The sequence below is a fragment of the Anabrus simplex genome, chromosome 1 (assembly GCF_040414725.1).
Source record: "Anabrus simplex isolate iqAnaSimp1 chromosome 1, ASM4041472v1, whole genome shotgun sequence".
NCBI lineage: Eukaryota > Metazoa > Arthropoda > Insecta > Orthoptera > Tettigoniidae > Anabrus > Anabrus simplex.
Genome location: NC_090265.1, coordinates 1,663,751,745 through 1,663,777,443, shown reverse-complemented (window position 1 = coordinate 1,663,777,443; position 25,699 = coordinate 1,663,751,745).

Here is a 25,699-nt window from a genome sequence, read left to right as displayed (position 1 = left end):
TAATGTAAAACAAATTGTTCTCTTCTTAAGTCACCTCTTTAGTATGGGATTAGCCCTTGTATTAACGGCCTAGCGCCAAGTAGGTCTTAATCTAGTGTATTAGGAGTGCAAGTTCGCCTCCTCTCAAATTGTTAGTTTAGAGGTCATTTAATTAACATTCTTTTCGTTTAATAGACCTCAGTAGATTGGGTATTTTACCCCTGTGTTTATGTCCGTTGAGGACAGCTTGAAGGTGGAGTTTGGTGTGGCCTGGGAGAGGCTTACATTTGAGAGCGAGTGGCTCTTTTGAAAATGGTATGTTGTATGCCTCGAGGAGGCTTTTCAGTGTAATTTGGAGCAAGGGCTCCTAGGTATGAATGGGGTTTTTTGCCCCTCTGTTAAAACTTGTGTTTGGGGTAAAACTGAGCTGATTGCCCAAGCATTGTGAACTCGGGGCGCGAAGCCCAAATTCTGTAAATATTGTAACTACCTTATTTTGACTTGCTATTCTGTACCTGCCATGCTTGTTACTTATTTATTTTGAAAAGAAAATATAACCGTATTAAATTTTAAATTTACTTTACAGGCACTATAATTTCGTAGCTTGAGATCCATTCACACCCGCACCTTCTTTCACCTCTACCTACCGCTAAAACACGGTAACAAGTGGTAGCAGAGCGTGGTTGAATGGGTCTCAATTTAGCCACTTTTGACGGCTAAACATTGTTTGTTCCGAACTCTAACTATTTTCCCAGTTGCTGGAATTTTTTGAGTTTTTCAAAATTGTTCTGTCACCATGCCCGGCCCTCGCGATGTTCTCCATCTTAACTATTTGCGCAAGGAGGAGTTGATCTATGAATTAACTATCAGAAATGTGCAATCTGGAGGCACGGTTGCAGTAGACACTAACAAGCTTAGAGAGTCCCTTGATTTGCCCATTTCCATCCCCAATTTGGGAGAGAAAGAAATTGATGACTCTCTTTCCACGATCGTCGAGAATATTACTGGGCTAGCTTCTGTAGTTAGTTTTTTTGATGAAAATGATCCGTCTCCTAATCAAATTAAGCGTGTGCAAGGCAGGCTATATCATTTTTCGAATAGGGTTAACGATCTGTTGTCTCTAAAACTGAATGACGTTCAGAGGAAGGAAGCTAGTACGCTCCTGGAAAATATTTCCGAATTATCTAGTAAGGTCACTCAATTGTTAACTGGGGAAGTTCCTCCCAAATCTGATCAACCCACCATAGTGAATGCAGGTAGTGAGGAAGCGCCTCCCAAGGGAGAAGTTAATAGGATAACCGTTGCTGCTCAAACTATCCCTGCCCCATTGGACAACGAATCTGAACGTCGTGCATCTTTGAGTAACATCCGTTCTGAATTAACTTCCTTGCCATTGAAACCTTTACCTACTATGTCACCCGGGTTTAGCAGCTTGCCTCATCCATTGGCAATGTTGCTCAGAGGTATCTCTAAGTTTTCCGTTAATACCACCAGTGATGTAATTTCTTTTTTAAGATTTCTAGTTGAATTTCAGGATCATGCCCTTGTGTTTTCTCTTTCTCCATGTCAAATTTTGCAAATTATCTATCCGTATGCTATTGGTATTCTCTCAGATAAAATCGTAAGAGCCATTGCCGAGCAATCATCTATTGAGGATTTCCATGCCCATTTGCTAGCTAACTTCATCCCGGCTAGGGCCAGGTCCTCCCTTATTCAGAAGTACTATTACCGTGTACAACGCTTGGATGAAAACTTGGCTGATTTCATACAGGACATTAAGTTTTATACTAGGGTGTTTGCTCTTCATTTCCCTGAGGATCAGATTGTACAAGCTATTGTGGAAGGGATTTCACCACCCTACAGGTCATATTTGTGTTTCGCGGCGTGCCCGCAAACTTTCTCTGAACTTGAAGCGTTGGCCGTCTCAGCGGAAGGAGTTAGATACGCCGATTCTTTGCGTGTCGCGAAAGAACCCCCGCCTTCCTTTAGTAATACTCGGCCTCCACCTCGCCGACCAGTCAATCCCCGTAAATGTTATGCTTGCGGGTCGCCTGACCATCTGCGCAACAAGTGTCCACTGATCAAGTCAAGTGGGACAAGGAATGGAGCCGGGTCATCACAAGGCTGTTTTAAGTGTGGGGCCTTCTCACATATCGCCAAGAATTGCCCAAACTCAAATAGCACCCCCTCCTGCTCAACTTCTGGTGCAAATTCCACCTATGCCAATACTAAAAAGTGACTAGTGGCTTCGGCTGAGTCGACTAATCCATCTTCCCGAGACTCAGCCCCTAGTAAACAGGTTGTAAATGCAGAGAACGATCAGCCTTCAAATTCATCTTTTGAATGCCCTAAAGAATGTCTTAGGATTGCGGCGGATACCCCCGCACCTGTTCCTTTTCTTAAGATTGAGTTAAATAACGAGCCTATAACAGCTCTCTTAGATTCAGGCAGTGTTTGTTCGATTATTTCGGCTGAATGGTATTCTAAATTGAAAACGGTTTGTAAACTTCCTGACTATGTCTCTTCTCCTGTTCAATACGTATCGGCTAATTCATCTCCATTAGAAATTCTAGGTTCCTTACTGGTCAAAATTCGTATTTTTAAGTTTACATGGAAAGTTAAATTGTTTGTGGCCAAGCAATTGTCTTGCCCCATTATATTGGGAGCCGACTTTATTTCTCACACTGGTCTTGTGCTCGATCTCCAGTCTAGGTCGTGCACATTCAAATTTGCTTCTAATTGTAAAATCCCACTATTAAAGTGTAATTCTGTGTCATGTTCTTCTATTTCGCCTATCCAGGATGAGATGTTGTTAGACCTTAGACATCTACCTGAGGAGTAGGCTGATAGTATTCGCAAACTGTGTCTGTCGTTTCCCGAGGTGTTCTCTGATACTCTTGGTGTTACTGACCTTATTGAATACAAAATTGAGGTCACGGATTCGATTCCTGTCCGTTTTCCACCTTATAGGCTATCTCCACCTAAAATGAAGGCTCTGAAAGAAATTATCGATCAGATGTTGAAGGATGGTATTATTAGGCCCTCTAAGTCGGCGTATTCATCGCCTATTTTTCTAGTCCCGAAACCCCAAGGAGGCTTCAGGCCTGTCATTGATTACAGGGCTCTCAATCGGAAGGTGGTGTTGCAATCTGTGCCCCTTCCTGACCTACATTCTTGTTTTTCATGGTTTCGTAAGGCCAAGTTCTTCACCATCTTGGACTTGAATCAGGCCTATAATCAAATTCCCCTTGCCGAAGAGTCTAAACACCTTACAGCGTTTGCCACGGACTGGAATTTATATGAATACAACCGCGTACCTTTCGGGCTCCCCACGGGGGCAGCTGTGCTCACTAGGCTACTAGATAGGGTCTTCTCCGACATCAAATTCGAGTACTTATATCACTACTTAGATGATGTCGTCGTATTTTCAGAGACTTTTGAAGAACATCTAGATCATCTGCGAGAAGTTCTCGATCGCCTTCGTAAGGCTGGGTTAACTGTTAAGTTGTCCAAGGTTGCCTTTGCTAAGCCCTCTATGTCATTCCTAGGGAATATTGTGTCACCCGATGGTGTAGCAGTCGATCATTCTAGAACACAGGCCATCCGTGATTTTAAACCTCCCAAGGACATTAAAGATATCGCCAGGTTCATTGGTATGGTGAATTTCTTCAGGAAGTTTATTCCTAACTTCGCTAATAGAGCGGCGCCCTTAAACCTTCTTCGTAGGAAAGGCATCAAATTCGAGTGGGGACCTTCTCAACAAGCCGCTTTTGAAGACCTTAAATTAGCACTTTGTAATGCCCCTGTACTTGCTATGCCTGATTTCTCGAAGAAATTCATTGTCCAAACCGACGCATCGTCGTCGGCGGTAAGTGCAGTCCTTCTCCAAGAGACTGAACTAGGGAGACGCCCCATCGCCTATGCATCTAGGACTCTCTCGGCTCAAGAAGCAAAGTACTCCATATATGAGCTTGAAGGTTTGGCAGTCTTATTCGCCTTAGAAAAGTTCCGTCTCTATCTGGAACACGTCAAATTCGACCTGGAGACAGATAATCAAGCCTTAAGCTGGGTCTTAGGTAGACCGCGTCGTACTGGTCGTATAGCCCGTTGGGCCATCCGTATTTCTGCCTTCCAATTTGATGTTAGACATATCAGAGGTATCGAAAATGTTGTTGCTGATGGACTCAGCCGTATGTTTTCTAACGACGTCGAGACCCACGAACCGGTCGACAGTTCATCACCTTCCGAGTCCATACTATCTGAGGTTAATGCCATCCTAACAGATGCTCCCATGCTTCTTAGGGATATCGAGAAATACCAACGTGAAGATCCGACGCTGGCTCCGATAATGGAAACCCTTTCTTCTGGGGAACATGTTGTCCCTTATGTTCTGAGGAATGGGGTTCTATGTTGCCCTTCGAGGCATGATAAGATGATGAAAGTTGTTGTTCCAGCTGTTCTTGTACCTATGATCTTCAAGTATTATCATGAGACCCCATTAGGAGGGCATCTTGGTATCTTTAAAACTCGTGAAAAAATTCGTGATATGTTCATCTGGAAAGGTATGGACGGTGAAATCTGTGAACTAGTAAAGGCTTGTAAATCCTGTTTGCTTAGTAAACCGACCATGTCCACCAAGGTAGGCCTCTTGTCTTCTCAGCAAGCGTCGCGCCCCATGGAACGCCTGTATATTGATTATGTAGGACCCTTCCCCCAGTCAAAGGGTAATGCCAACAAGTTCATCTTTGTGTGTGTAGATGGTTTTACCAGATTTTCTTGGTTATTTCCGACTAAGCTGGCTACCGCTCAGTCCACCATTACTTGCTTAAATTCTATTTTTGCTTCTTTTGGTCCGTGCCAATATATGGTATCTGATAATGCTAAGGCTTTTACATCTAATTTATTTCGTAAATTCTGTTTTGACTTGTCCATCTCTCATGTAACTACTTCGGCTTATTACCCTCAACCTTCTCTGGCTGAACGGGTTAACCGTAATCTCAGGTCCGCACGTATTGCCTATCATCATGAAGATCCTTCCAGGTGGGACACGTCCCTGCATTGGATAGCTTTTGCTTTGAATTCGGCGGTTCATGAATCTCACAAGTTTACTCCAGCTTCTTTGATGTTCAAGTTTGTTCCCAACACGCCGCTCTCTAACCTCTGGTCTCTGAGTGACATTCTACCCGAGACAATAGATCCGGACAACATTAAAGATCTTTGGAAGAAGGCTAAAGCCAATCTTAAAGTCTTTCATGAAAAGGTTAGGGAAAGGTATGATCGTGGACGGAGACCCACCCCTTTGAAGGTAGGTGACCAGGTTATGGTCAAGAATTTTGTTCCCGCGGGCAAGCTTGCCCCCAGATTTCATGGGCCATGCATCATTCTCGATTTTCTTACTCCGGTTACATTGTTAGTAAGCAATCCAGCCACCGAGAGGATATCTAGGGTTCACCTGTCCCAGGTGAAACCGGTGTAAATTTGTTTCAACTTGCTTCATGTAATTTGATAGGAATATGATGGTTATATATATTTTTTTTTTTTTTGAGTTCCACTCTTAAGGCATTCTGCTCCTTCTATTTTATTTTATATGTAAGCATTTCTTGTAAACCTCCCCCGATTGTTAAACTGCCATCCTGTCCTTGTCACGGCCATTACCACGCTCCCGTCTCCTGCTCCACTACACACAGTGGCTGGCTTAGATGAAATGCCATGGATATCTGCACGCCGCTGGCCCCTCAATCTCTCTACATGCCTGTGCCCTCAAAAGAAAAATGATGGTCCAACACAATTCTGCCGCCTAGCTTTAATGTTTCAGTGCCCCCGCAGCCGCGCGGCGCTGTGCCGCGGCTGGGTTCGAGGACGGGCCCCCTCGGCCCCAGCGAGGACGACATGTGCACGGCGAGCCGGAGCTCTCCTCCCGGCCAAGGCTGATGTGCGGCGCACGACCTGCTACTTGCCCGCAGCCTGTATATGTTCACCGCGGGTGCGGCGTGCTTCAACACCTCTGCTCCCCTCATAGTGCGAGCGAGCGGTATCTCAGGGTACTTGAGGGGTCCGAGCGGCTTCCTTTGGACGCAAGCTGTAACGGCCGGTCTGGCCATCCAACTTAGCCTACATCAACTACATAGACATTCCTGTTCAACCTTAATACCGTTTCATGGGAATTCAACAGCAATATTTGGTGGACATTGCAAAATTTTTCTTCACTTTTAAGTATTAAAAGTTTATCCTCAGAATTCAACTACTACAAACAGAAAGACTTTACTTCACTTGCAACAACAAATTTTGAAACTGAAACAAACCAAAGTAAGAAAATCTCATAAATGCTTCTGCAATCTATCTTCATATTCACATCATAACTTGGAACTTGTTTCAAACTGACTTCATGTGTCATCCCTCGAGGAACTTTTGGGGGGGGAGGTCTGTACCGGGCGGTACACCTCCACTCCGCTAATTTAAAATGTGCGCCTGTGGAAACTCCTCTGCTGGAGGAAGTCTGAACTTTATTTACCCTATTAATTTTCTAGTTTCTCAGAAGATGTCACCACCTGGAAATTTTTGAGTTTGTGAACTGTGTCATTTTCGACGTACTTTTGTTTTGCTTGAAGTAAGAAGTGTGAACTTTCTCTTCTAGAGGACACCACTGAAAAACTACAATAGTGCACCCTAGTGGGAAGAAAAATAACTGTTCTTTGGAGAAAATTTTATTTCAAAAGTTTGTTCTTTGTTAAATTTCTTTCTGTTATTGTTTAAGTTGGCTGTATACCCCTCTCTTTCCCCTTGTTTTGCATTTGACCAATCCCGAATTTCTGTTATTAATTTCTGACCAATCATTGGTATCTTCCCCCAACTTGAATATGTTTCTATACCCTAGCCAATAAAAAGTTTGTGGGAGGGTGTTTTCTTTCCCCTAACACCTAGAACCTTCCGCGAGAGGATATAAACTGCTGATTTTTGGGTCTCCGGGCCACTTCTGTTCCATCTTTCAGTGTATTAAGTACATAGCAGGAGGCGGGAAGCGCCTCTTTCTCCGGCAGCGGTCAACTATTAGGTAATGGCCGATTAATATATTCTTTCTTTGCTAGCTCAGCAGTTTAACTCTCGGGGCGGGTGCGAAGCGTTCCACCATGTAACCTTTTCCTAAAATGTAAATGTAACTACTCTTTTCATCTATTCTCTTGGAAAGCTACATTCTGGGATAGAGAGTGCTAACCCTCTCGAGCTCCCACTCATATTGTTTTGAGGTGAACTTATTTTTCTCAACCTATTCTTCGTTAATGTAAAACAAATTGTTCTCTTCTTAAGTCACCTCTTTAGTATGGGATTAGCCCTTGTATTAACGGCCTAGCGCCAAGTAGGTCTTAATCTAGTGTATTAGGAGTGCAAGTTCGCCTCCTCTCAAATTGTTAGTTTAGAGGTCATTTAATTAACATTCTTTTCGTTTAATAGACCTCAGTAGATTGGGTATTTTACCCCTGTGTTTATGTCCGTTGAGGACAGCTTGAAGGTGGAGTTTGGTGTGGCCTGGGAGAGGCTTAAATTTGAGAGCGAGTGGCTCTTTTGAAAATGGTATGTTGTATGCCTCGAGGAGGCTTTTCAGTGTAATTTGGAGCAAGGGCTCCTAGGTATGAATGGGGTTTTTTGCCCCTCTGTTAAAACTTGTGTTTGGGGTAAAACTGAGCTGATTGCCCAAGCATTGTGAACTCGGGGCGCGAAGCCCAAATTCTGTAAATATTGTAACTACCTTATTTTGACTTGCTATTCTGTACCTGCCATGCTTGTTACTTATTTATTTTGAAAAGAAAATATAACCGTATTAAATTTTAAATTTACTTTACAGGCACTATAATTTCGTAGCTTGAGATCCATTCACACCCGCACCTTCTTTCACCTCTACCTACCGCTAAAACACGGTAACAATTATTATTATTATTATTATTATTATTATTATTATTATTATTATTATTATTATTATTATTATTATCCATGCCAATTATTTTTAAAAATGCCAGCACGAGTATCTTTGCAAAAGAGACTATATCCCAAACATTCGAAGCACGTCTAGTGCGTCCAAGCGTTATGATAGTTTCTACTCATAGTGCAATTTGTGCTGCAATAGCACTTTCTTCTCACTGAGGAAAGCAATGGCAAACTATCTCACTATTCATGCTGCCTTATACGCCTTATTATGTAAGGCGTCACCATCGGTTTTTTCTTGTATCTCGACAATTTTTAGTGGTGCTATTTGAGGATCCTTCCAGACCTCCAAGAACCTCCATGTCCTATACAGTGACGGCTGGTATTGATTAGTAGAACGGGAGAAAATACCCCTTCCTCTCCAAACCACTATTACCGTCTATTAAACATTGGTTGATGTGGTCACGTGTGGATGCCACTTGAAGTTCCCGCCGTTCCCGATCTAGGGCCGCGTGCAGTACACAGGGTAGTTAAGTGACTGTCACTTTGGCACGCGACTTATCTGCAAATACAACCTGAAATATTAATGTGGGCCCGTGAGAGGGGCGGATTAGTGGAGTAAAACTCCAGGAGTTTAGAGCACTCTTTCCCTTTGTTGATAGCATAACCATTGTCAAAGTTTGAAAATCACCTGTGTACACATCATATGAGATTTAACAACAAATACACCACCCTTACAGATGTAAATATTCACGCGAAGGGATAAAAATGTATTTCAATCAAGTATGTCTTCCGCCTCAATTAACGTAGAACACCAGGATCAAGAAAACATTACACAATTGACATATGCAGGACGTTTCAGAATAACTACTGCTAATTTCTGATGTGATAGATACCATGTAATTTAATTTAAATAATTTACATTCTTGTATTAGGAGATACCACACCAAACCAATCCCCATGGTACTACAGCCCTTGAAGGGCCTTGGCCTACCAAGCGACCGCTGCTCAGCCCGTAGGCTTGCAGATTACGAGGTGTCGTGTGGTCACCACGACGAATCCTCTCGGCCGTTATTCTTGGCTTTCTAGACCGGGGCCGCTATCTCACCGTCAGATAGCTCCTCAATTCTAATCACGTAGGCTGAGTGGACCTCGAACCAGCCCTCAGGTCCAGGTAAAAATCCCTGACCTGGCCGGGAATCGAACCCGAGGCCTCCTAGTAAGGGGCAGGCACGCTACCCCTACTCCACGGGGCCAGCTTGTATAAGGAGATATAGCGATTAAAAAAGAAATGAGGGCTTGAAAAAATCTCAACATGAAAAATGTATCATTACTGATTTAATTTCAATGGTTATAAATATTCCTAGCCGCCTCTGTGATGTAGTGGTTAGTGTGATTAACTGCCACCCCTAGAGGCCCGCGTTCGATTCCCGGCTCTGCCACGAAATTTGAAAAGTGGCACGAGGGCTGGAACTGGGTCCACGCAGCCTCGGGAGGTCAACTGAGTAGAGGTGTGTTCGATTCCCACCTCAGTCATCCTGGAAGTGATTTTCCGTGGCTTCCAACTTCTCCTCCAGGCAAATGCCGGGATAGTACCTAACGACCGCTTCATTCCCTCTTCCTTGTCTCTCCCTTCAAATCTTCCCATCCCCCCGCAAGGCCCCTGTTCAGAACAGCAGGTGAGACAGCCTGCGCGTGGTACTGGTCATACTCCCCAGTTTTATCCCCCAACCCGGAGTCTGAAGCTCCAGGACACTGCCCTTGAGGCGGTAGAGGTGCATCCCTCGCTGAGTCCGAGGAAAAAACCGACCCTGGAGGGTAAACAGATAAAGGAGAAGGAGAAGAAGAAGAAGATAAATGTTCCTGAGTGACGATGGAGATATCAGTCAACCAATAGAAAACACTCAAAAACGAAGGTTGGTCTTTCAAACAGAACTCCTCTTCATCTGTATACCCGTAAGTGCCTGTGCACCCAAATACGGGAGGCACACAATTTGCCCCACTGATGGCAGATAGTCCGAGATGGAGCAGCAGTCACTGTTCTTTTATTTTGCTCTTCTCTACGTTACTTCTTATCGTTCGCTATTCAACTACAGTTTTCGTCAGAAAGTAGTGAACCGCAATGAACTAATGATCTCCAGGATGAACAATTCAGAACTAAGGTCTCCCAGTTGTGTCTCAATGGAGACATAGCTGATAAGTCACCCTCTTTTCGTCGTCAATTTTAAGAGCTTGGCTGGGATCTTTCTCTTAGTGCGAACTGTAGGATCAATCGTCGTATCTTTGCTTTGATTTTCTGTTAGGTGAGCCATCTTCAGAGATGCAGTAGTTTACCTATGCACCTCCCATCATATTTACCCAATAAGTTCGCAAATTTCAGCACAGACTCGATGACGCTTACAATGCAGTAAATCCTCCTTCTGACAGGATCTCAAAACATATTTTCGTACACTCAACTCTCCATTTACCGTAATGGGATCAACCGCGTTGTGGCTTAACCGCGATATCAAAAACGCTAAAACTGCACGAGTGTTAGGAGTTACAGTAATAGAGAATTACAAAGGGTCTAAAAATAAATAAAAATACACACAAAGGGTCTGGATAATATTGAACAAGCACAACAAATAGTTATGCATGGGACTGACTTGGCAAATATCAACTCGTTGCTGGAGTACATCGAGGCCCAGGATGATGCTCTCATCACCGAAAAACTTGTTTTGAGATACATGAGAAGCAAAATAAAGAAAAATTGTTTCTTGGCACAAAAGCAGAAAACCATGAATGATTACTTTCAGAAACAGTAAAGTGCTGTTTATTTTTGCATTTATTAATTGTGATACTTATGCCTTTGCTGGCAGGACCTAGTATTAAAAGTGCACTGTGTCTTCTGTTATGGGCTATAGCAATGTTGTTACTCTCATTGATCTGTCTCAGCTTTATCCTTTGCTTTGACAATATGAAAGTGACTGAGGTATGAGTGATGCTAGTAATGCCATTCCTTATGCAGCCAGTCCCTGCTTTGAATGGTGTGAAAATGTTGCTCATAAGGCCGGTTGGTGAATGCATTTCAGTGAGCTTGGCAACTTCTGGCTCAGTGAGGAAAACAACGGGAAACTACCTCACCCCTCATTTCCCTAGTACACGTCTTCAGTAGCGCCTAGGCCATCTATGACAACTGATGGCGGAGCTGTTGAGGATCCAAACAGCCTTCGGGCTGAGGACTAAACATACACAAGTGCTACGCTTACTGCAACGTATTGGGTAAGTTAATAAAAAAAACAATACAGTAATATCATTTATTATAATTTTAACTGTACTCTCAGTACGCCTGTTCTATATTTAACTTTCTGCGGGTTAACAGTGATTTTACTTATTCGGGAAGCCTTAATCCTACATTATCCCAGTTAATCCAGAGTCGAGTGAATTACTTTAAATTTTCGGCAAGACCGGGTGACTTGGCCGCGCGGTCAGGTGCACGCGGCTGCGAGCTTGCATCTGGGAGATAGTGGGTTCGAATCCCACTGTCGGCAGCCCTAAAGCTGGTTTTCCGTGGTTTCCCATTTTCACACCAGGCAAATGCTGGGACTGTACCTTAATTAAGGCCACGGCCGCTTGCTTCCAACTCCTAGGCCTTTCCTATCCCATCGTCGCCATAAGACCTATCTGTGTCGGTGCGACGTAAAGCAACTAGGGAAAAAAATCTGCAAGGAAAGAAACATGCTATAAAATTAGACAGAAAATTATTGCATCCATAACGCTGCACGAATGGGACATTTTATAATTTAAGTCATTCCGAGTTATAGGCTATTTTAATACCGCCCTGAAGTAATATACAGCCTGTAAAAATAACACGGGTTTGGAAACGATTTATATCCATGCTAGAAATCATTTCCTGCAACTCTACATAGTACACTAGCATGTGCCCGCGGCTTTGCCCGCGTTTAGTAATTCAACCGTTAGATGTTTCTAAACTCTTTATATAAAAGCATATTAAAGCATTATATTTATTAACTCACGTCTTCTTGACGTAAATTGCATGAAATACATTATTTTATTTTTATTATATTGTTACTTCCAATGCTTAAGATACCGGGTTGATGGATGGTACAAATAATATTAAAACCATGTTAAAGACCATGTTATATAATACAAAATATATTGTTCCCTTATAGAGCTTCGGAATAAACTATATTAATGTCCTTCCATTTGGAGGTAAGATGTATACGGTATTGTGTTTGCCTTCGAACTCTTGGAACAATTCAAGTACATTTGACAATGGCAAAAGCACCGTTTTCGAAGATGGAGTCCTACAACTTTAAGCGATTGTCCTATGTCAAAATTTCAGATCTCTGTGCGTCGTAGATTTGACTGGGCTTCGCATACATACACACAAACACTCCAAATATTACGGGCTGATGGCTCCTCGTGTCATGGGCCGAAAATGGCTTCATACTCAATGGACTTACAGTCCGCAGCATGCTCAGTCATGATGGTTTCAATAATATTCGTCATCAGTTTCAGAGCCGTGTTCATTGCAGAGGGAAGGATTTATATTCATGAGAAGGATAATCGGTGCCACAATCGTTCACCGCAAGATGTTCGAGGGTACTCCAAAAGCAAAGCAAAGTCATCTCCGTACAGGCCCCATGAAGGCCCTTGGAGGGGGGGGGGGGAGGTAAAGGCTTCCACTATCCCTAACCTCGGCACTTAACGGGGTAGAGTGGTTAGCTCTAAGCCCGGCCGCCTTTGCCCCCAGGAATTAACCTGGTACTCATTTTTGATGCAGGCTGAGTGAACCATGTGCACCTCTGGAAGTGGACATTTTTCTTAAATTTTACGACTTCCCGATGGGGATTCGAACCCACGTCCTTCCAGGCGAACCGAGCACGCCTTTACCACCTTGGCCTGGCAGCCCCTCGAGGGTACTCCAGGTGACTCCAAATTGTTCAAAATCTCTGTCGTGTAGTTGACAGCCTCATCTGTATGACACGTCTTGTCGACAGACTCTTCAATTTATAGGAAACCGGATAATTCTTGTGAGTGTTGCTTATTGATGAGGTTGACAGCTTCATGTCTTGCTGCAAGAATTGCTCTCAGACACAGCCGTGCGTCTTAGGTGAAAACCTGTGCCCAGCTATGACAAATATTTTAGAATTTTTTTTTTTTTTTGCCGTGGATTTGGCTGGGAATCGCACACATGAACACAGACGGATAGACAGACAGACATACATCATGGATTGAAGGAAAATGGCTTGCTATTCCACGGACTTACAATGGCATCCTGACTGATGTATGTACTGTAGTATTCCTTGTTTTTTTATTATTATCGTCTATCATGTATCATATATGTTTCCTCTAAATGTTTAAGTGTCCAACCCTTGTCCCCTTTCTCTACGGGGTTTGGATATAAAGTGTGATGAATCTTCGTAGCGAATTTTTACGACCGGATGACATTCATGACGTCAACCTAATCAGATGAGTTAATGAGATGAAATGAATGACATTATATATGATAGAAAGATTGAAGAGGACGAAACCCGGCGCCGGCATATAGCCCACTCCTCTCGAATAGCTCAAGACTTTACGTCCCGATCCCACGGACGAATTACCATCAACAGCGTCATATGTCCTCACACCATATAAGACCAAATACGGTTTCCTTCGTCCTGGACGTAAAATGGCTCCTTGAATATTGTGTTCTCTACCTATGTTGTGTACGTTGCCTAGCGACAGCGACTCTATGCATTTAATCTTGGTGAGAGCACGTTGGATTGTCATATCCCAATGCGCGTTTTCCGATGGTTTTTCGTTCATAACTCACCAACGAAAGCGAAAATGACAATTCCGGCTTCGAGGTGCATAAATGAGTGCAATTGGACTAGACAAAATAGTGACTGAATGGGTATTTCTAGAAAAGATACCCCAGAGAATCAGAGTAGGCGAAGCTTTATCTGATCCTGTAATCATTAAGAGGAGAATTCCTGAAGGCAGTTTTATTGGACCTTTATGTTTTCTTATATGAATGATAAGACTAAGGAAGAGGAATCAGAGATAAGACTGTTTGCGGACGATGTTATTCTGCAGAGTAATAAATGTTACAAGATTGTGAGCAACTGCAAAATGACGTCGATAATGTTGTGAGATAGACAGTAGGCAATGGTATGTATGATGATAAACTGGATTAAAAGTCAGGTTGTGAGCTTCACAAATAGGAAAAGTCCTCTCAGTTTTAATTACTGTTTTGATGGGGTGAAAGTTCGTTTTAGGGATCATCGTAAGTATCTAGGTGTTAATATAAGGAAAGATCTTCATTGGGGTAATCACATAAATGGGATTGTAAATAAAGGTTATAGATCTCTGCACATGGTTATGAGGGTATTTAGGGGTTGTAGTAAGGATGTAAAGGAGAGGGCATATAAGTCTATGGTAAGACCCCAACTAGAGTATGGTTCCAGTGTGTGGGACATTCACCAGGATTACTTGATTTAAGGACTGGAAAAAATCCAAAGAAAAGCAGCTCGATTTGTTCTGGGTGATTTCCGAAAAAAAAAAAAAAAGAGTAGTGTTACAAAAATGTTGCGAAATTTGGGCTGGGAAGACTTGGGAGAAAGGAGACGAGGTGCTCGACTAACCGGTATGTTCCGAGCTGTCACTGGAGAGATGGCGTGGAATGACATTAATAGACGAATAAGTTTGAGTGGTGTCTTTAAAAGTAGGAAATACCACAATATGAAGATAAAGTTGGAATTCAAGGGGACAACTTGGAGCACATATTCGTTCATAGGAAGGAGAGTTAGCGATTGGAATAACATACCAAGGGAGATGTTCAATAAATTTCCAATTTCTTTGCAATCATTTTAGAAAAGGCTAGGAAAACAACGCACAGGGAATCTGCCACTTGTGCGACTGTCCTACATGCAGATCGGTAATAAATAATTGATTGATGCTGTGCCTTTCCCATGATTAGCCTAATGTACTATGAAGAGATGTAGAAAATCAGTTCTAACATGGAAATAAAGCGTTTCCGGACCCATGTCCGTATAACATTTTTATTACAAGTTGTTTTACGTCGCGCCGACACAGGTAGGTCTTATGGCGACGATGGGACAGGAAAGGGCTAGAAATGGGAAAGAAGCGGCCGTGGCCTTATTTAAGGTGTGAAAATGGGAAACCTTGGAAACCATCTCCAGGGCTGCCGACAGTAGGGTTCGAACCCACTATCTCCCGAATACTGGATACTGGCCGCACTTAAGTGACTGCAGCTGTCAAGCTCGGTATTTTCTTCCTCTATGTGTCAGGAATGTTCCCTTAATGTTCGGCCTATTGTTACAGTCTGTATACCTTCACATTTCCTTTGGAAAATCATATATTAACATTTAGGCTACGTGCCACGGAATTGCAGAGCTTAGATGAGCTCCGGTCGTTAGGATACCATCCTATGCCATCAAAGGAGATGGGATTTAGGCCTACAGTAGATCCTCAAAATCCTTAGATCTGCAGCGGCGGGCAGATTGGAATTCGTATTTTGTAGAGTGCTATGGCAATGATCTACAACTAAATCTCGTGTGTGTGTGTGTGTGTGTGTGTGTGTGTGAGAGAGAGAGAGAGAGAGAGAGAGAGAGAGTGTGTACTCTATTTTAGTATGCATTTCCTGGCCGAGGCTGTAAGGTTTACTCGGAAAGACATAGGTTCGATTCCCTAAGAGTGAAAAACACGAAAAAAGTTAGAAACGACATTTTCACTTCCAGAGAGGTACATTGCCCTGAGGTTCACTGAGACTACGCCAAAAATGAGCATGTGTTTTGATCCTGACAGGAAAAACAACGGTCGAACGTAATCCTAACCACTCTAACCCATTAGAAAATAATACTAATAATAATAATAATAATAATCGTATGGACTCAGCTACCGTTTGCAGACATTTCAATTTGACGCCATCTGGCCGTCTGCTCGCCAATTTCGACGTTCCATTTAACTCAAGGCCTGCTAGATGGCTGAGTAAACCCAATCTCTTTTGGGAGTCTATGGCTGAATTTTTAATCAATTTTGTCGGATCAACACCAGATGTGTCACCAGAGATCTTTTACGTGCCAACATGGTACGACACGGAGTGTCGCATGTACTTTTCTCGGGTTTGAAACCGCTATCTTGGGATCCGAGGTCGGCAATCTACCACTGATCCTCAGAGTCTGTCTCACTAAATGCCGTTGCTGTGGACAGTAGAAACCCTTACCTTCCACTCCTGCAGGTGCCTTCATGGCCTGTACAGAGGTGGCTTCGCTTTCTCTACTGTAGTCCATCGCACGTCTGTATACCATATTGGTATATTGGGCTGAATATCTGTCAGCTGTTGCTTGGATGCATTCCACAAAGTTGTCCTCTCGGTGTACATCTGACACCTGTTTTCGTGCATAAGAATATGTGAAGGAGGGGTGGGGGTTGTGTATCGAGAAAGAGACCGTCCATTTTGTTGCCCGGGTTTAGCTGACCTATCAACAGTACAATTATCTATATTTCTTATGTATTAAGTTGACTAAGTTGTACGTATTGTGTAACTGTAACGTTGGATTCAGAATATGATGAGTTCGAACACCGCTTCCTTCTTCCCATTTCCTTCTGTCGATAAGGACGGTAGAATACATCTACCGTATCCTTTGACTGCCAGCAGAGAAGATTAAAAGGGTTTTCAACTTAGGAGTTGGTTGGAGACAATCTGGGTCTAGCACAGTTTCCTCTTAGTCTACTTGTGCCAGGATGCTCATTTTCATACTTCCTATCCAACCTTCCTCGGCCAAGTTATGTTGTCTTTCAACCCCGACTTTATAAGGTTTTGGAGTCTTTCATCTTCACACGCATCGTGACCCTGTTCTCTCCTTTCCTTTAAATGGTCAGGTCTCATCTATCTTCCCTTCTGATTAGTGTAAGGAGACTGGCTACATGTCTGAATGGTTAGAGTGTTCGCCTTTGGTCCCAGAGTTCCCGGTTTCGATTCCCGGTCCGGTCACAGATTTTAACTTTCACTAGCTAATTCCTGTGGGAATGGGGATTTGTGCCGTCTTCATGATTAGAATTAATCTCAGATAGTGCCCCCATCCTCACGGGTGTGCAGGTTGCATATAGGGTGTCAACTAGAAAGACCTGCATCAGGTCTCTCCGAAGGCGCACGCTATTATTATAAGGATAAATTGTGTCCTATTAAAATAATAATAATAATCACTTCCTTCCCAATCCTGGCCCTTGTCTGCACTATTCTCGCCGAAAACCTATATGAATTAGGGTGACGTGAAACTAATTTTCGGGGGCCGATGACCTTCGATGTTAGGCCCCTTAAAACGACAAGCATCATCAAAGTAATTTTCACCGAGCTGGATAGCTGCAGTCGCTTAAGTGCGGTCAGTATCCAGTATTCGGGAGATAGTGGGTTCGAGCCCCACTGTCAGCAGCCCTGAAGATGGTTTTCCGTGGTTTCCCATTTTCACACTAGGCAAATGCTGGGGCTGTACCTTAAATAAGGCCACGGCCGCTTCCTTCCAACTCCTAAACCTTTCCTGTCCGATCGTCGGCATGAGACCTATGTGTGTCGGTGCGACGTAAAGCAACTAGCAAAAAAAGAAACTAATCTTCAAATGAATAAACGAATGAATAAATAAATAAATTAATTAATTAATTAAATAAATAAATAAATAAATAAATAAATAAATAAATAAGGTAATTAATTAATTTCATTAATGTTGAGGAATGGAGTTAATGTTGTGTAGATTTTAAAGACTCTTCAACAAAATGGCATCAAACTACTGAAAGTTCATGAACAAATAATATGAATAGTAAATCCAATCACTTATTGTATGTCAATATGTTACTGCTTGATTCGCTGTAAGATGCCAGAAACATAGCTTACAAAAGTCCATCATAAATAATAATTTTAATGGCGTGTGGCCTCCGGCTCCCACACTATGCAGTAATAATAATAATAATAATAATAATAATAATAATAATAATAATAATAATAATAATAATCTTGTTCTTTAATTAATGTCGAAAGTAGAGTGCTTCTGAACTCAATTTGACAGGTTCAATTCCAGATCAGTCCTATGCTATTTGAATAAACTTTAATGCATTAGCTTTGGGCTTTACGAAAACGGTAAAAAGTATTTCGTTAGGGTTAGGGGGACGAAAAAGGAATTATTATTATTATTATTATTATTATTATTATTATTATTATTATTATTTACATTATTTAAGTGTAGTTGTAGCTAAATGTAGTGTATTAGGTTAAGATTGGTTAAGTGTAAGAAAGGGAGTACATCCCTAACTTTGTCAGGATAAATCATCGCATATTTTCCCACTTGAATTCGCCAGGATTTGACCTGTGGCTTTCTTGGTAAGAAGCCAGTGGTGATGGCATGTCCCTATCATTGGAGTGCTCGCTACTCTGGCCGTGGTGCTGGGGTTAGCGCTGCATGGTGGAGCAGCAGGACCTCAATTACAGGCGAACAGTCCTTTACGACTACGAGCTCCTGGCGACTGTCCACAGACCACCGAGCGCCCACCCGCAGCGCAGACAAACGTCGGCGACCGCTCTAACCAAAAGCCTGTTGACAAGGTCGGCTAACATTGTGTAAAAGATGAAATTAGCAATGTCGACCAGACAATAATTGTCCTGGCTCATTAGATAATAGGCCGGGAAACTTTATGGCTATGCCTCGTTAGACCACCAACAGGACCTCAGTTAACTGGTGGACGGTGCTCCTGGCTTTAATTTAGAGAAGACCTACCTCAACAAATAAGTGACATAAGAAGAATCTAGAGTCTGAGTGGGGCCGTCTGTGTAACTTAGTTGTTACGAGCTGCCTAGTATTCACAAGGTTATATGATTAAAAATCGGTTCCTTCGGTTGGCATTTCATAGTGCATTCTTTCTTTCTTTCTTTCTTTCTTTCTTTCTTTCTTTCTTAATCCGTTTACCCTGCAGGGTTGGTTTTTACCTTGGACTCAGCGAGGGATCCCGTATCTACCGCCTCAAAGGCCGTGTCCTGGAGCGTGAGATTTTGGGTCGGGTGATACAACTTGAGAGGAGGATCAATACCTCACCCATGCGGCCTCATCTGCTATGCTGAACTGGGGCCTTGTTCAGCATAGAAGATCGGAAGGGATAGACAAGGAAGGGCGAAGGAAACTGGCATGGCCTAAGTTAGGTACCATCCCGGCATTTGTCTGGAGAAGTGGGAAACCACGGAAAACCACTTCGAGGATGGTTGAGGTGGGAATCAAACCCCTTTCTACTCAGTTGACCTCCCGAGGCTGAGTGGACCCCGTTATAGTGCTTACTTAAAGGGTAAAATCCGAGTCTGAAAAAAACATTTATGAGAGTTAGAGCAATCCTAGGTGTTTTCTAGCAGTTCAGCTTGTCTGAAAAAAATTAGAAATAATACTTACAACTTCTCGCCAAAGTAAATCTACAATGACATGTGTCAAGACCAATAGTTATTATTTCTATACATGCAATGGAATCTTTGTACAATGTTATTAGGGTTTCTTTTTGTTCTTTTTTGCAATGTAACATCTGCCTGGCATTCTGAGTGACCATGAATTAATAAGATCTTTCACCGTCCATGCATTCACAGATAGGTACACATGGTGCCTAAATAACCTTCTCTTCTTCAACGTGAACTGCTTGTTGGTTGTCTTGCTCCATCGCACTGTAGGTTATTGTTGTATGTCCGTCGCTCCCTTCTCGATCCGCCAGCCAGCTACACGCGTGCCAGTGTGTTATTCTTCGAGCCTCGACGCGCAGCCCTCAGTGCGCGTGCCTGGAACGTCGTGTGTGCTATAAAAAGGAGCTCCTAGCCTGTCCAGACGCCCACTGACCCCGGTGTCCAGCTCCAGAATACACCCTACGTCGAGCACGGAGGCTACTCCTCTTGAAAATGTGCTTCGGCCAGGTGGACTGAATTTCTGGCAGTAAGAGGTCTCACCTCGGGTCACCGCTCCTCTTGCCTGTTCCGCTGTCCATGTCTAGTCTTACCATTATATGCCACTATCATTCCCTAGCTAATGCAAGCTCCCATTATCAACTTAGTTTCGCTAAGTAGGAACTCTTCAGTCATTGAACTTGCGTTAATGAACTCAGACACTTCAACAAGGAAGGACTCTCTGAGATATTTACGTCAGTGCTTCTGATAGTTTTCGACTATCAAGAACTTTTCATGTCACAAGGACTATCTTTCCGAGATAGTAGTGAACATGAATACTCCAACGTGTATATAGTGTACAAAGACAGACTCTTTCTCCAAATTCATAGTTCATTTTGCTTCGAGATAACTTTCAGTTTTGTTGGTGTAAATATTGTAATTTTACATGTGAAGCAAATAAAGAAGTTGTGTTTTTTGTAAACCCAACCTTGTTTACAACAGTTATGAAACGCACGCTTCTGACATAACCTAAATATGCCTATGTAATATCCTACAAAGCGATGTAAAAATTATTTCCGTTGGCGAAACCGTCACTGACGGACGTCCATTTGAAAACAAAAATTATGAAATATTCGACACATTTTCATGATGTCCAACTTTAATAAACAACAAAGCAAGTAAAAACGTCCGATTATTCCACCCTTGATAAGAGGACTACATTCCGAACAAAACGAGACTACTTCAGGTAGCTACTAGGGCCACACTGGACCAGGACAGCACGATGCAGGATTGACTGGAAAGGGACGGGAAGACAGTGGTTCAAGTAAAATGTTGGAGGTGAAAGGGAAGATGCGAAAAGTGGTCAACTACGAGTTTTTTTTTTTTAATTCGTTAGGGCCATCTATGGACCACGGTGCTTGTGTTTTAGCTGTTTCTTGAAGTCATCGTCGTTGTTTGCCACAATTGGTGTTCTTAGCGGCTGGTTTGGCAGCTGTTTTCTTGTTGGTACCTCGAGCTTTCCTGATGGCCCAGTAGTCCTTCATTTTCCGGCTAAATTCAATCTTACGTTCCTCAGACCATTTCCTGGTCTCGTCTTTTGGTCTGTGGGTAACTTCTGTGAGGGATGTTACAAAGGATTTAGTTTTAAGAGTTGAATGATAGTTACTCCGATCAGCTATGTCGTTTTGATTTATGTGGAGTTCCGAAAGGTCCTTCTCCACTTGCTTCATCCACACGAACCCAGTAGCTTTGCCCTTGTTAGCAGCCTTGAAGATCCTATGAGATAATCTATTTGAGTCCATTCTGGATAGGTGTCCGTAAAAAGCCAGTCGCCTTCTTCTGATGGCATCTATGAGATTTTCTTGGTGTTTATATAGCTCACGATTTGGTTGATACCATCGGCTTCCATCTGGTAAAATTCTTGGTCCCACTATCCGTCTCAGGAACTTTCTTTCTAAATGTCAAATTGGTGATACAAAGCTAGAACAGGTCGATAATTTCAAGTATTTAGGTTGTGTGTTCTCCCAGGATGGTAATATAGTAAGTGAGATTGAATCAAGGTGTAGTAAAGCTAATGCAGTGAGCTCGCAGTTGCGATCAGCAGTATTCTGTAAGAAGGAAGTCAGCTCCCGGACGAAACTATCTTTACATCGGTCTGTTTTCAGACCAACTTTGCTTTACGGAGCGAAAGCTGGGTGGACTCAGAATATATTATTCATAAGTTACAAGTAACAGACATGAAAGTAGCAAGAATGATTGTTGGTACAAACAGATGGGAACAATGGCAGGAGGGTACTCGCAATGAAGAGATAAAGGCTAATTTAGGAATGAACTCGATGGATGAAGCTGTACGCATAAACCGGCTTCGGTGGTGGGGTCATGTGAGGCGAATGGAGGAGGATAGGTTACCTAGGAGAATAATGGAGTCTGTTATGGAGGGTAAGAGAAGTAGAGGGAGACCAAGACGACGATGGTTAGACTCGGTTTCTAACGATTTAAAGATGAGAGGTATAGAACTAAATGAGGGCACAACACTAGTTGCAAATCGAGGATTGTGGCGACGTTTAGTAAATTCTCAGAGGCTTGCAGACTGAACGCTGAAAGGCATAACAGTCTATAATGACAATGTATGTATGTATGTATGCTATTTGCTCTACGTCGCACCGACACAGATAGGTCTTATGGTGACGATGGCACAGGAAAGACCTAGGAATGGGAAGGAAGCGGCCGTGGCCTTAAGGAAGGTACAGCCCCAGCATTTGCCTGGTGTGAACATGGAAAACCACGGAAAACCATATTCAGGGCTGCCGATAGTGAACCCACTATCTCCCGGACGCGAGCTCACAGCTGCGCGCCTCTAACTACAATATTCTTTACGTCGCATCGACACAAGGACAACTAAGAGTTATCAACTAGATTTATAGACAGAAAACTTACACGAGTGTAGTGAATAGTATTCAAATAAGTGCTAAATACACAATTAGAGACGAAACATCTCTCACAAGGGAAAGTAAAATGTTAAAAGTAGGTATAAGCTAAGTCAGTGATTCAGAAAGAAAAACTATCAAAAATAGCATCATCAACATGTCACGGGACTAGCTTAAGCCTACTACGCGAGATCAATCGAACAGAGCTTCCCTTCCCGAGAGAAGGCTTCGCCTTCCAAGGGGCACTACAGGTTCATTCATATTGCATAATGAATCTTAATTAAAATCAAACTTTGCTTATTAATTATTAAGAAAGTGCTCTACAAGTTCTGTTGTGTGTAGGCCTAAAAGGTAAGTAAATACTGTACTTCTTGTGCAACTACAGTCATGCACTCGATTTTTTTTTTTTTTTTTTTTTTTTTGCTTTACGTCGCACCGACACAGATATGTCTTATGGCGACGATGGGATAGGAACGGCCTAGGAATTGGAAGGAAGCGGCCGTGGCCTTATTTAAGGTACAGCCCCGGCATTTGCCTGGTGTGAAAATGGGAAACCACTTAAAACCATCTTCAGGGCTGCCGACAGTGGGGCTCGAACCCACTATCTCCCGATTACTGGATACTGGCCGCACTTAAGCGACTGCACTCGATTAATAATGTACGAAAATAAATCGTAAGAGTTCGTCAAAATGTTCGTATTTGTCTAGAAATCATGTCTGTGTCATTAGGTTCTCTTTAGCGTAAGACCATCCACATAGTCTAATGCATGGACTAATAACGGTGAGACAACTTCATATTGCTACTGACAGAGCGGAGCGGCGGCAAATTAGAGGATTGTCGGAGCTGCCTGCACTTGTCAACACAGTTTACAAACTGTCAGTCAGTGCTGAGGTCTGAGTTAAGGGGAGCTTACAACTCATCCGCTCATCCGATTTACAGACAATGGTAACGATAACAGTTGTCCTGGCTCCAGACTAAGCCCTTAGCGGCGAACACCAAAGAGTTAGCTGCTGTCCAGACAGGCGAATCGCTGGAAGTAAACACGGACCACCTATTAAATACAACCGATTAGTAACGAAAAAGTTGAAGAAAATGCTTTCCTTACCGATCAAATACTGTACACTACAGTCTGTCATAATATACAGTATATACGGAGGCCACCTAATCAAGGTTCCCCTTAAGGAACTGCATCAATTTAGAAACGACTTTACTGTACTACTTCTGGAGATACACATGTCCCAAGGGTTGCGCCAATCTGAAAAATAGAAACGAATTATAGGGTAAATCCTAGCATCACCTGTGGGTATGAGTGGTAACATGCAACTACAGTATCATCACCGGGCGAGTTGGCCGTGCGCGTAGGGGTGCGCGGCTGTGAGCTTGCATCCGGGAGATCGTGGGTTCGAGCTCCACTGTCGGCAGCCCTGAAGATGGTTTTCCGTGGTTTCCCATTTTCACACCAGGCAAATGCTGGGGCTGTACCTTGATTAAGGCCACGGCCGCTTCCTTCCAACTCCTAGGCCTGTCCTATCCCATCGTCGCCATAAGACCTGTCTGCGTCGGTGCGACGTAAAGCAACTAGCAAAAAAAAAAAAAAAAAAAAAAAAAACTACAGTATCACTTGCCTGTCGTAAGAGACAACCAAGAGGGGTTATTCCTGGAGGCTCTCATTAGTTTTCTTAAATCGTCCTTAGGACATTTGACCACCAGCAACGTATAGTAAAAATGTCACAGAAAAGAGAAAAACAATTGGACAGCAAGGTAAAATACATATAGAATCATAGAAAGGGCCAAGAACAGGGCAAAAGAAAAAAAGAAACATACTTAAAAGAAACACCAGTTTTCGTCAAGTATTTTGCAATTGTGATGTACACACGTAAATCTCCGGTTGCCAGTAACAGCTGGGTATGTGTTGGAAAGAAAATCTGAAGGTGGACAAGGGTATGGTACAATTCTGCGCGATAGGATATAATTCTACTGAACTCGAAGATGAGGTTGTCCATATTTCCTAGATTTCTTTCACTACAGGGGCATTGTCCCGATTGGAGTACTCCAATCCTGTTGAGGTGAGTGGGGAATGAAGCGTGGTTGAATCTCATCCGGATGATGGAGGTTAGTTGACCTCTTGAGGCTCTCAAACTGAAAGCGTGGTCTGTCACCGCAGGTCCCCTAGCTGAATCTGCTATTGTTTTCACTTACTTCTATCAGGCTCCTAACTTTTATTTTTCTTGTCCAAACCGCCTTGCAAAACTCTTATTCTCTTTCAACCCCAGCTTGCCAGGTTTGAGGTAGGCCTAATTTTCACGCCCTTCCTGGCTTTCCCCTCATTCTCTCAAGGGTCACAATTAATTCCCCCCATCCCCGGCTACCCATGTATAACGGTGAATACCCTTTTCCTTGAAGAATATATGCTAACTGATAATCCCATACTAGCACATAATCGTCGCCATAAGACCTATCTGTGCCGGTGCGACGTAAAGCCCCTAGCAAAAAAAAAAAAAAAAAAAAAAAAATTACTGGTACGTAAGTCCAGTAAACGTTTCCCACTCCAGTTAGCTTCCTTATCTTTCCCACATTTACCCATCACCTTTCCGTATCCTTCAGTTGTCCGGCTCCAAGGCTAAATGGTTAGTGTGCTGGCCTTTGGTCTCAGGGGTCCAGGGTTCGATTCCCGGCAGGGTGGGAAATTTTAACCATCATTGGTTAATTTCGCTGCACGGGGGCTGGGTGTATGTGTCGTCTTCATCAATTTCATCATCATCATGACCCGCAGGTCACCTACGGGTATCAAATCAAAAGACCTGCACCTGGCGAGCCGAACATGTCTTCGGACACTCCCAGCACTAAAAGCCATACGCCATTTCATCCTTCAGTTCTACGAATTCCTCTCTCTCGCATTGAAATCGCCCATTAATACTACCCTATCCTTGCCATTGACCTTGACTCTGATGTGTCAATCAGTGCTTCATAAAACTTCCTTCTCATCTGCACCTCCTCACACATTCAATAGAAAGCGTAAATTCAAGTCCTGTCGAATCTACCCACATCATTCACGCATTTACGTACCTAACAGAATCCATGCTGCGTGCAGTATTATTTCCGAAGAACAATCCTACCCCACACTCTGTCCTTCTTTTTAACATCCGTCAAGAACACTTTGTTATCTCCTAGCTCTACCTCGTTATCTCCCCTTACCCGAACACCATTAACTTCTAACACATCGGGACGCAGTGGCGGCGATAAGGACCCCGCAGACCCCTCGAGGCGAGGTGGGGGCGGGCATGGCTTGTGAGGGGCCCATGACTGTTTTCTACTCTTCAGTAGCTGAAGAGTGATTTTACATCACACAGCACAGTATTATTTGTACTGAATTATAGAGGGTTATTCCAAACTTAGGCCGTCGTAGTGCAGAGCTTCTTTTATTAATAGGGTTACGGTAGTTATTTCTGAAGGAATGTGGGTGTCC